Raw genomic sequence first — 12,660 nt, forward strand, 5'->3', positions numbered from 1 at the left:
TGTTGTCTTCATTGTCCTCTATTTAAACTCGTTATATTTTTACATTGCGCGTTTTTTGTATTATTATTTTTTTTTGTGAATTATTCCTTTATTTAGGTAATATTTTTGCAATAGACAACCAAGTATTTTTACTAATTTAATTTGATGCTTAAATCACTGTTTCTTGTCAGAAATATGTAACTACTGCATAATTACCATAAAAGAATACATGTCTTCGGTGTTACATTTAAATACATATTATATATTGTTGATTATCAAATCATATTTGAATTAAATAAAATACATTTTACAATAAGAAGAATTCTGTGTGTTTAAATTTTAATTGTAACTGGAATAATACAGTGTATGTAGTTGTATGCTTTTTTTTGCTAACTGAATCCTGTGTAAACCATAGAATGTTTTAGAATGTAAATCGTTTTTGAATTCTATTTCAGATGCCGACTTACCCGAGCATATTATATATTGAACCATACCCAACACTAATGAAACCACTGCCGAGTTTTATTTCAAATTCATTAGTCTTCATAAATTTATGACTTCATATAATATATTTGTATATAAAATACTTTAATTTAGCATAATATTTTAATTATATATAATATAACACAAAAATTGATTTATAAGATATATGTATATTTATGTAGCTGTATAAATATAAAATGAATATAATAAATATGATATATTTGTGAATTTTATTTTGTCGCACAAAATTACCTGGGAAGTTCCACCATTCGTTTCCCTTGAAGATATGGATGGCATTACTACATACTATTTTTTTTTTTTTAATAAGAAATTTAAAAAGATCTTGTACTTTATGTATGTATGTACATAATGTCATTGATTGAATTTTCGATGATATCTCCTACCCCCAGTTCAAATTCTCAATTTTATTCCTTAATAAAACGAAACATAGAAGATAATCCTATTATATTTCAAGTAAGACAAATTTCAAAATTTTAGAAGCGATTGGTGTTTGTTCTTCAAAGATAATGTGAGTAAATGCCTTTTTTATTCATTGCGTTAAATAAACCAGTAAAAGTACCGGGGTCCCAATATTTTTTGAGAACTTATACATAAATCATCAGTCTTCAATTTAAAACGAATAATATCCTTAAATAAGATTGTTGCTATTATATCAATCCGACTAAATGATTTCTAGTGAATAAAATGGTGGTCTGCACAGATAAAACAATTCTATTGATTTATTTCATCAATTTGCACTTTGACATCTTAAATGTTCCCAATTTTTGTGAAATGTAACAATCTAAAATTTGTTACATTGATACATTGCAATCGATGATTATTTGATACATTGCAATCGTTGCCACGAAAATCCGCGAATATTGATTATCTGGCACTTGAATTCCTGTCAGTATGATGGTGCGCGTGGATAACCTACAATGGATGGAATTTCGGGTGCCAGATGTTCCGTGATCGAGGTTTTAGATGGTATTTTTTTGTCACGACTTTGACAACGTAAAGTGAAATGTCAGTCAGTATACAATTATTGACCACTTGAATTTTAAAGCAAAAAAACAAGAACCTTGTATTATATTAAAAACGTTATATGTTATTATTAGTGGTCGGATCCACAGCGCGCCGTGTATTGTTCAATTGTTGTAAATGCTATTGTTCAATTGTTGTAAAAGGTTCGCCCAACCTTTTTTTTGTACTTTAACTTTGTAAATAGAGCCAAACCACCCCCATTCCTGGAAAAAGCACTGTCTCTATCAGCAGTCTAGTTATTATGATGTTCTTGTATTATTTTTAACCATTAACTACATACTGTTTGATCGTCAATTGACATTCAAGTAACTAGCATTTTTTCAAGAAGTACTCAAATGGTATTAAAAAATATCTAGAAGAAAACGAGTGTATGTATGTATAGGAAATGGTAAATGAGGGTAAACAGAAATGGGAGTATATTATAGGTTTTCATCTGTCAATAAAGAATGAAAGGCTGATCATTAGAGACCCATATTTTGAGCATCTATTTTTATCAATTTTAGCATTTTCATTTTGCATTTTAGCATTTTAGGGCATTAAAAATGTTCAATTTAGCATCTATTTTTATGAAGAGTTTAATTTAAAATAATTTAAAAAACATATACAATTTAAAGACAACACAACCATTAAAAAGTAATAGAAAAATTCAAAAATGTTTTGAAATTAAAATTACAATGAAAAAAACATGAATATAAAAATACAAAGACAAAAAATATGAATATAAAAATATAAAACAAATTAAAATTGATTAAAACTTAACATGGAGCATATTTCTACAGATTATTTTTTGAGATTCTCGCGACGATCGGTAACAATTATGTTGTATTTACTAAAATACCTTTCAGCATCCACACTATTGACGGGACACCAAATAGATTTTAGAGCGGCACAACCAAACTCTTCATATTTAATTTTTGTTGCCATCAATAATAGCAATATATCCGGCGTGGATTCACTTTTTATATTCTCTATTAATTGTCTAAAAAGTGCTGATATCCTTCCAAACATTGAGCCTCTGTTAATATATTAAACAATGGCAGGTTTCAAAAAACCAAACCGTTTCTTTAACATTAATATTAGATTTTGAACCTGCCACAGATGGATTGAATAGTTTACTCAATGTTCGGAGGAATAGATTTGTCTCATTTAGTCTTGAGTGCGAGTCTAGTTTTAAGACGCTTTTTTCAGCAGCCTTTTGGATACACAGCTCCAACTGTCTTCATTTGTTTACAGTGGTAGACAAAAGCAGTTGCTTGGTTTCGACAGGAAAAACACCGTCTATGGTAAAATGCAAGCTCAGTTTTATCCCCTCAATTTCTTCACATAATAAATGGGCAAAGGGATAGGAAGACCCTTCTAAATTGTCTATTAATTTTATAAATTTTATGCAAATTTCACTTTTGTTTTTTATTTTAGCATCTATTCACATATTTTACGGATTTAGCATCTATTCCAAATTTTAGCATCAATTAAGCATTAATAGCAAAGTGCCCAAAATACGTGTCCGTACTGATCATATATACATATATAATATCGCTATTCTGTCTCTGTGTATCTGTGATAACACTCGTCGTACTATAATAGTCGTTTCGATTCGACATATGTACATATGTACATCACAACTAAACACTATAAACAAAATTTTCGAATATAATAACGAGAGAAAAAACTTCTAAATATACTGTTTGCTACCAATGTTTCCTCTAGGCAAATAAGTCAGAATTTAGCGCCAGCTATTGAAAATTTATTTAATTAATTTTTATATTGATGTTTTATATTGTTTATATGAAGGTAGGTAAGTAGTTTTTACCATTTTTTTTTTCATATTAAACAATTAAATATAAATATTGGCAGCATATTTAAAGGTATTTGAAAAAAATTCGACCGCGTGCGGATCGAACACAGAACCGACACATTTCTTTTAATTTTTTATTTATTTAATAACGTAATATGCAAACACCAATGCGATGATGGTAAACGGACTACTAGTCATATGTGAACCAGTTACAGGACAACCGGTCGCTCTAGATCGGTCACACGTGATCACCCGTCACACTAAAACTGGTCACACCCTAAAATCGGTCAAGAGAAAACTGGTTGACCGATTTTAGGGTGTGACCAGTTTTCTCGTTACCAGTTTTAATGTGACGGGTGATCACGTGTGACCGATCTAGAGCGACCAGTTGTCCTGTGACCGGTTCACATTTGACTAGTAATCACCAAACCGCGATGATATTTCATCGGGTACAACACTAGTATTGTGTAAACATCGTGAGACCGCGATGCTATGGCCAAATAAAAGGTTCTGTTCGTACATTGACGTCATTGGCCCAATTTCTCCGTTCGTGACATAATTTTGAATCATTACATATTGTTACACCGAATCCGTGAAATTGTCTATTACACGGCAAGAGAATTGCCGAATGCGTGAAAAATGCAAGCACGTTGCCCAGTTCGCGGATTCGGCAAATTCTTTGCCGAATGCGTGTATCTGGCAAGAATTTGTCTGCTCAAAGCGTGGAGTCGGCAGATAGACAGCAGCGCTCTGGTGTTGTTTTTTAGAACAGGACAGCGTGGACAAGTGTCAAAGTGACAGCTGAATAAGGATGTTTAATTTACGTATTATTATGTATAATATGACTACATACATATGTTTCGATCATCTCATATGACTTGTACATAAATTAATGCTATTTTTATACATTTTGATCAATATTTTAACAGTCGGAATTTTATACCTTTTGAAGAATCAGTATTATATTATAAATATTTAATTTCATTACACATGTCCCAGAACATAGCTCTCGGCTACACCAACCAGACCAAATGTATAAAAGACCCTTTATATAGATAGTACATAATTTCTAGTGGCCATTACCTTTTATCATTAATTCTTTACACTGTAACAACTCCTGTGAAATGCGCTAAATTTAAATTTGTGCAAATTCTATCTGTGACGGTGGGAAAAGTTGAAAAAGTTGTTAAAATTTTTAATATTAATTTATATCATGTAAAAATTATTTACTATGTATGAACACACAGTCAGTTCCATTGTATTTTTGTATAAAAGAAATAATAAAAGCCCAAAAAACTATTAATAGTGACTTATTGTTTAAATTTAAGGTACATTTTTAGCCCACTCTCAAAGACTTCAAAGAGTGTTTGTCTGTAATAGTCCCCTGTCCAAAAAATGTTTTTAAGTTAAATCAATGAGTGAGAGGTGACTACGAGCTTGTTAAAATACAAAGTGTTTTATGGCTCAGGTCACGCAGGGCTGTTTTGGTCTTTCGGACAAATACATCTCCGGACTCCGGAGAGATATATGCAGTTAGATACAGCGTTTCACACCGGGTGATTTCTTAGTCACTCACATTTTCATATGTACAATTGGTCTGGTCGGTGTAGCCCAGAGCTATGTTCTGGGACATGTGTAATGAAATTAAATATTTATAATATAATACTGATTCTTCACAAGGTATAAAATTCCGACTGTTAAAATATTGATCAAAATGTATAAAAATAGCATTAATTTATTTATAAGTTATATGAGATCATCGAAACATATGTATGTAGTCATATTATACATAATAATATGTAAATTAAACTAAATTAAACATCCTTATTCAGCTGTCACTTTGACACTTGGTTATAATATAACACGCTGTCCAGTTCACGCATTCGGCAAAGAATTTGCCGAATCCGTGAACTGGGCAACGTGCTTGCATTTTTCACGCATTCGGCAATTCTCTTGCCGAATGCGTGTAATAGACAATTTCACGGATTCGGCGTAACATTGCTTCGAATTCTTCCAGAATCTTGCGTTACACCATATGTACTATTTTTTAATTATTCCTTAATTAAAGTTGGTGCATATTTCAAAGCTACTGGAGAATTTCCTTTACTTACCAAAGCAACGATACCAAATATGCTACATAAATAAGATTTTCACAAATTTTCTATGAACTACTCAGGCCAGTATAAAATGTGAAACATGACATCTGACTTGTTTTTTTATTATTCTGATTTTCTATGAAATACGGTATAGATATGTTAAATTAAGGTGACCATTCGTACTGATTTTACCAGCACAGTACTGGTTTTTTGAATATCTGTCATGAGACAAAATCAGTACAATTTTTTTTATCAAATAGATGGATTTAAATATACAAAGCCTTCAGCGAAAATAATGTCACCTACAAAAATATTGGCAAATTAGTCGAACGTTGTCTCCGTTCACCAGGAATAAATGTACCTGCCGAAGGACTTTTTTCTTCGATAAACAATATGTAGTCCAGTTGCAAAACGCAATTGATTATTTTAAACTTTAAAATGAAGAACATTCAAGGAAATGAATTAATTATTTAATGTTCATTTTGAATAATGGAAGTATTAGAAATATATTTTTTTGAAAATGTCCTGATTTTGAATTGAAAAAAAATGGTCACTTTATATTAAATAATAGACGAGTCATAATATAATGATTATTACTGATAGTAACCACAAATTTTATTTAAAAAATCAATACTTATATTGCTGCCATAATTACATACTACCAATTCATTGAATATTCATTAACATGTTTGATATGATATTATATGTTGTGAAAATGCATCAGGAAATAATAAAATAAAACTTTTAAAAATCGGAAAAGCAAAAAAAACGGGATCATTTAAGGAGACAGAAATAAAAAAAAATCTGCCTGTTGATTATTGTAACCAAAAAGAAGCGTCAGTGGATAGAAAGATCTTTGAAGATTGGCTCAAGACTAAATGGGAAGTGAGAGATTTTTTAAAAATTTGGGTTGAAACAGAAAGCAGTATCGTCCTTCAATGATAGCAAGTATACTTTTCATCTGAATGAGACTAAAATCTGTTTATTAGGAAAAAACGACAGTCTTGTGATAGCTAAATTTTTACTGCCTAATATTACAAGTTCAATTCAACCTATGGACCAAGGTGACATATCATCAAGTATCTGAAATATAGAGATTATTTGAAAATTTAAAATGGGTCGAAAATGTTGATCGGGAAAACATAGAAGAGTGATTTGATTGCGATTCAAATGATCCGAGTTTTCAATGCATGAGTGATGCAGATATCGTTTCTATTTCAAAAATTGATAGTTCAGATTATCCGTGGTTTTCAATCATCTGTGCCTGTACTCCCCAGCATACGCTCGGATAATCGAGAGTACACTGTATGTACATATGTATGTTGATAGATACTAATATAAAATAAAAACATCAATTAATTTTCATATATGTATGACGTAACACTTATTATATTCTTTAATATAATTTGATGCATAAAAGCTACATTCGAAACATGCGCAGATTTACCGATCAACAACAGAAATTTCTGGCTGGTATCATAAGAACCAATCAGAGGATGACTTCACTAAGTAATAAATAAGATATTCTCAATTACATCACATTGGACAATCCCCACCACTGACTTAACTGAAATACGAGCCCTACTGACACTAGATAAAATCCACAACAGAGATTGAATATAAATACCAATGCACTGGAAACTTGCAGCCAGTAGAAACTCAACTTTCTTAGCCTTAACATACATAAATTTCAAAGCTCAGTTTGAACTCAGTTTGTAAGACATTACCAATATTACTATCCTCATTCTGCCTCAATGTTTTCATAGTGGTTTTGTTGACGACTTCTCCAAAGAACTTGGCGATCTTCGCTACCATCATCACCGCTGACTAAATTGGTGATCCTTTCAACAAGCATTGCAGCATCCACAATCAATGACGACCATCATCTGACCATAAATGGCTTTATATAGCTATGGATGTTAATAAAAAGGTGCTTAGTAACCATGTAAGTTAGAGGTGTTCAGTAACTTAACAGCGATATAAGGTTATATAAAAATCAGAATTTATTTATTTAATGTATTTCAAAGTACACAAAGAACTGTTACAAATAACATTTTTTGCTATTTAAGTTTTCCTTAAATTCAATAGTTAAAAACATAAAGTAAATACCTAAAAGATCATTAAATGTACACTGTTTTTATTTAAAGGCTTATTTTATAAAGGATTTTCTATGTATAGGAGACAAATACTTGAAGCTGTATTGTTTGCTAATAATTGTAAATATATTGAGTATATTTATGAAGACTTTTTTGAGGGAAGAAAATACGCTCCTTTCCTTAAGGATGTATTTCGAATCGTGATGTTAAATATGCCTTTGTGAAATAAAAGCAATGTATGTATATAACTATTTTTAAAATGTTTATTTTTTATTCTGACTTTCGAACTTTGTTATGTTGTATATTTAAATCATTATATTCCACAAATACTATCTCTTCCATTCGTTTTTATTATTTTTAATTCATTGCCATTATTAATATTTATCAAAATTTCATAATTCAAAGCAATTTTCATGATACAATAATATTTAGAGGAATTTGTAACGTTTGCTTTTAGAGTGTTAATTAACATGTTTATGCAAAATTACAAAATAGATATAATTTGCAACGTCTATGAAAAATAAAGTTGATTTAGTGAATTCCACATTCGAATTACATTGATTATGAAATCGATTCGATAGTACGTACATATACAGGTTTTTCATTTCAAATTAAACCTTTTTCATTTCAAATCGACCCCTTTTCAATGTAAATTTGAAATGAAAAAAAAGAGTCAATTTGAAATGAAAAAGGTTTAATTTTAAATGAAAAAGTGTCAATTTTGAAAGAAAAACCTATATATTTATATTATGAAAGAAACAAACTGCAATATTATCGGAATATATAATTACTCATAATTAATTTTGTTTTGATGCTTTATTTATGGCGTTTTATCACACAAACAAGAAACGAGACATATTATCAGTCCATTGAACGCATTGATTTGTAAAATTACAATTAGCAGGTCTAGACAAACTTTTTGGATGAAGAGTTACATTGGGAATTAAAAATTAACAGCTATTAGGTAAGTAAAATATTTATATACATATGTACAGTGGCGGACTGGGACTGAAATTAGTGCATGCCAGGAGTCAAAGGGGGCCCACCCAGGGTTAAAAAAAAATGTCCCCCCCCCCCATATAACAAAATTTTCTTCTTTCCATCACGCTAATAATCAAGGGTAAAAAAAAAAAATTTTTTCAAAAATGGGAATAAACAAATTTAAGTACAAGAAAAATGGCAAAAGCAAAATAGATCCATAAATTACATTGTATATTTCTTTTTAACCCTTGTCCTACGTAAATAGAATGCATCATAAAATAATGAGGCATAAAAGCGGCTTTTACTTTCGGTAGAAAACAGTCAGGGACGTCATTTCAGCTTTTTCTTGGGGGGCGCAGACAAAGATTGGTCAAATTGAATTTTTTTTCAAAAAATCTTTTTTATATCGGAATAAAAATGGAAAATATTCTTTGCATACACCTTATTGAGTTATAAAATATGAAACAAATAAGCTTATTTTTGATAGAATATTTATAAAAAAATATTATGTAGAAAGCGAAAAAAGCGCCGCAGGTGAAAATTTTTTTCCAAAAATCTTCACATAGTCAACAAAAATCGACCATCTAACTGAGTCACTAAAAAACTATCTTAATTTCTACCGAATATCTTTTCACTTAATCTATGTACATATATATGTACGTAATAACAATAGATACAGTTTTGTGATCATGCGAAAATTTGAACCAGAACCGATCAGTGATCACGTTAATATACGAACTTTCGGAAAAATAAACGTTACACATCTGTTTTTGAGACAAAATAAAGTAAAGGGGACCTTTCTCACGATTCGCTCTATAGGATGAACAATTTCTAAGAATTTTACCCAAGGCATACCACTTAAAAACCAAAATATACTTGTTTTGAATTTTATTTTCTAAGAAATAAACGTAGATCCATAGTATCTCATTAATAATTGAATTCATAATATTCACAATATTCCTTGATTTAGTGGGGCGAGTGCCCCAATATGCCCCCCCCCCCCCAAATTACGTCCCTGAAAAAAATGCATAATATTTTCAATTAATGTTAATCGAAAATCGGGATTTTGGGGAGGGGGCCCCTATCCTATATTTCTATATACATGGATGTGTCTAGATTAGGAATAGATTTTATATTCGGAAACTGTTTAAAATTGTGTATTTAAATCTTACTATATCGTCGAAGCATAATCAAATGTTATTTTGAAAGTATGAAGTAAATTTAAATCGCTGGTTGATGATGAATCGTCCTATCAAAATTGTTTTAAGCAATTCAGTTTATATTGTTCACGGAAATTTGTTTATTCCCATTTTTATTTCAGTAGGTAGTTATTACATAGGTATTGGTACATGCATAATCTTGAGGTTGGAAATAGGCCCGGCAAAAGGGCCCACGCAAATGTTGAAACTTACATTTAGAGCCTGTTCGAGGCTGTTAAAGCAGGTATTAGTTGTTTGTGTATATCGTAAGAAATTTGTTTTGTTGAAATGCCCAAACTTTAGGTCCCAAAGTGCAATATCCTATAAATTTTTACACACGTGAAATAATTAAAAAGTTATTTAATTTTACTGAGGGCCCATATTTGCTAACAGATAGTGGGGCCCACATGCCATCGGGCATGTTCGCTTGTATGGCCAGTCCGCCACTGCATATGTACATATATATTATTTAAAAAGGGATGTCTACTTAAAAATAATTTGATATTATAATTATTAACAATTCAATGAGGCGAATGGAACTGTTTTACATGTTTCAACTTTTTTTTTTTTGTTTTTTATTTATTTGAAGTGAAATTTTTTTCATTTTCATTCCTGATGCCTGATTCTAAACAGCTTCACTGAGATTAATTTATGATTGAAAATGTGTGTTCACATAGGTATGTATATACATTGCATAGGTTGACCCAAAAATAGCCAATATTTTTTGAACAAAATCTTTTTTCATAAATATGATTACATATATATATAATTCGCGGGCTGCACAAAAATACGCCCAGACCTGACACAAAGGAATAAAAATAATGATTTGCCATTTTTAAATCCGAGTTAGAGTGAGGTCGCGTTTTTTTAACAACTCCACAACCTTGGTTTAATGGGATCGGTGATTATTTTGCACAAAACGATCTCGCAAGTCACTAAAATCTCGGCCACGGAATATCTGGCACCCGAAAAGCTTATCTACCGAGAGTAATTCACGCGAACTATCATACTAACGAGAACTCGAGTGCCAAATATTCCGTATTCGCAATTTTCGTGCCAACTATTGTCGTGTTCGAGATCGCAATGTGCGAAATAATCCGTTTACCGGTTTAATAATAATCAAATGTAAAATATGTAACGTATCGTTTGACAAATCCGGATCATAAATGTTTGGCATGTGGGAGGAAATATCAAAGGGCGAATATTTACTACTGGAAAACTTAAAAAAAAGCTTTTATGCTCTTGCGTTTGTGCATACGCGGGAACGGCTGCTATGGTGCTTTTGCGTTTACGCATCCATTCTTGCCAGTTGTCGTTTTGTCGTTTAAACGGGTGCTGCCAATATTTCAGCTTCATCGTCAATTTTAGTGTCTTGCAAAGAGTTTTCCAAATAAATGAAGCGATTTATATACATACATATGTAGAAGTAAATTTCAAAAAATTTGTACTTAAATAAGATATCCTAATTGAAGATTTTAATATAAGATTTTCTGAATTGAATAATTTAAGCATAGTAGTTTACAGTCTAGGTGACCATTTTTTTCACATTCAAAATCAGTGTTCTCTAAATAAACATTTCTAAATATGTACATACTTCAATTATTAAAATCGTTAACGAACATTATATAGTCATTTACGCACATTTATAAATATAAAAAAATCGATTTCAATGTTTATAAATAGGACTGAAGGGACCGTCCGCGTGAAAACCTGTGGATCCCGCCCCTTTTACACAACAATTTTTAATTTCTGGTAAAAAACTAATTCATTTCTTTGAATGCTCTTATGAAATTCTGCACAAGATGGTTTAAAATTATACTTAGTGACTAGCAAGCATTTTAAAATTTCAACATTTGATTTAATTTATTTTTATTTAATTTTAAAAAAGTTATTCGATAGGTGCATTTTTTCCTAGTAATAAATATAGATAGTGTTTGACTAATTTGTGTATATTTTTGTAGAAGACATCATTTTCGCTGAAGGTTTTGAATATTTCAATATTATGGGGGGTACTTATGGGTAATATTTTTACAATAGTTGGGGAGAGTAAGCTCCTAACACCCACATACCTATCTATCGTGTTGAATAATATCAAATTCTCGTTAGTGTTGGTGTCTGCATGCTGGAATGATGTGCGATGATATGGATGAAAAACTTAAGTAAGAGTATTATGCTTGTTTGGTTAATAGTTATCAACATTTCTTCATTTACATTATTGTTACGATTATCTTAAGCTAAGTTTTAGTGACTTTTTAGAACTGGATTATGCCTACGTATTTTATGCTATGATAGCTTATTCTACTATTTTCAGGATGTTGATGAGTTTTTGAATAAACGTGAATTGTCAATCTTGCCGATAGTTGTAGTTCACTGCAAGATTGCTAATCTTGCCGATAGTTGTAGTTCACTGCAAGTTTGTCAATATTTAGGTCACTGTGAATGACCTAAGTGAATTGTTTCTCGTGTGCCAGTTGGTGATAGTTGTGTGAGTCAATACGTGAGAGCTTGTTGTTTCTGTCGCATACTGCGTAGATTTTTGATGCAACTGCCCTGGCTCCGCGTAGAAGTGCCTGGTATTTAAAGGTTTACCCTGGCGAGTCTATTGTTTATGCATGCACTCACCCAGGTCTGTGAACTCCAGCGTATCCTTACTGAGTCCCGTTAGCCTAACGGAGTCTCTATTGTTCACCCACGAATGCACTTACTTAGACAGTGCATAATCTCTCTTGTCCTCTTACGTTAGAGTAGTACGGGATTTTTGAAATCTCCATACTGGTCAACGCGTCCGCCACATACCCACATACATACATACATCGCGTCTGTTTTTATATATATATATTACTAGTAGTTTTACTCGGCTTCGATCGGGTAAAACAATAGAAGGGCCCTTACGAATAAATAAATTGTGTCAATGTTACGCGGTACGTTTCCATAACTACGCTACAACGCACGGAATACAATTTCGCAAAGATCGAAAATCGAAAGAT

General features: G+C 31.3%; 1 protein-coding gene across 1 annotated transcript in view; it reads left to right on the forward strand.

Moving 5' to 3' along the window:
- The first annotated feature begins 12,156 nt into the window (after positions 1 to 12,156).
- The window catches only part of LOC143922816 (uncharacterized), a 34,300-nt gene continuing 33,796 nt past the window's right edge, over positions 12,157 to 12,660 (forward strand). Inside the window, exon 1 of the mRNA XM_077446147.1 lies at positions 12,157 to 12,256. The gene's annotated coding sequence lies outside the window, so the exon portion shown is untranslated. The remainder of the gene's footprint in view (positions 12,257 to 12,660) is intronic.

Source organism: Arctopsyche grandis, chromosome 2, assembly GCF_051622035.1.
Source record: "Arctopsyche grandis isolate Sample6627 chromosome 2, ASM5162203v2, whole genome shotgun sequence".
In the NCBI taxonomy this organism is placed as follows: domain Eukaryota; kingdom Metazoa; phylum Arthropoda; class Insecta; order Trichoptera; family Hydropsychidae; genus Arctopsyche; species Arctopsyche grandis.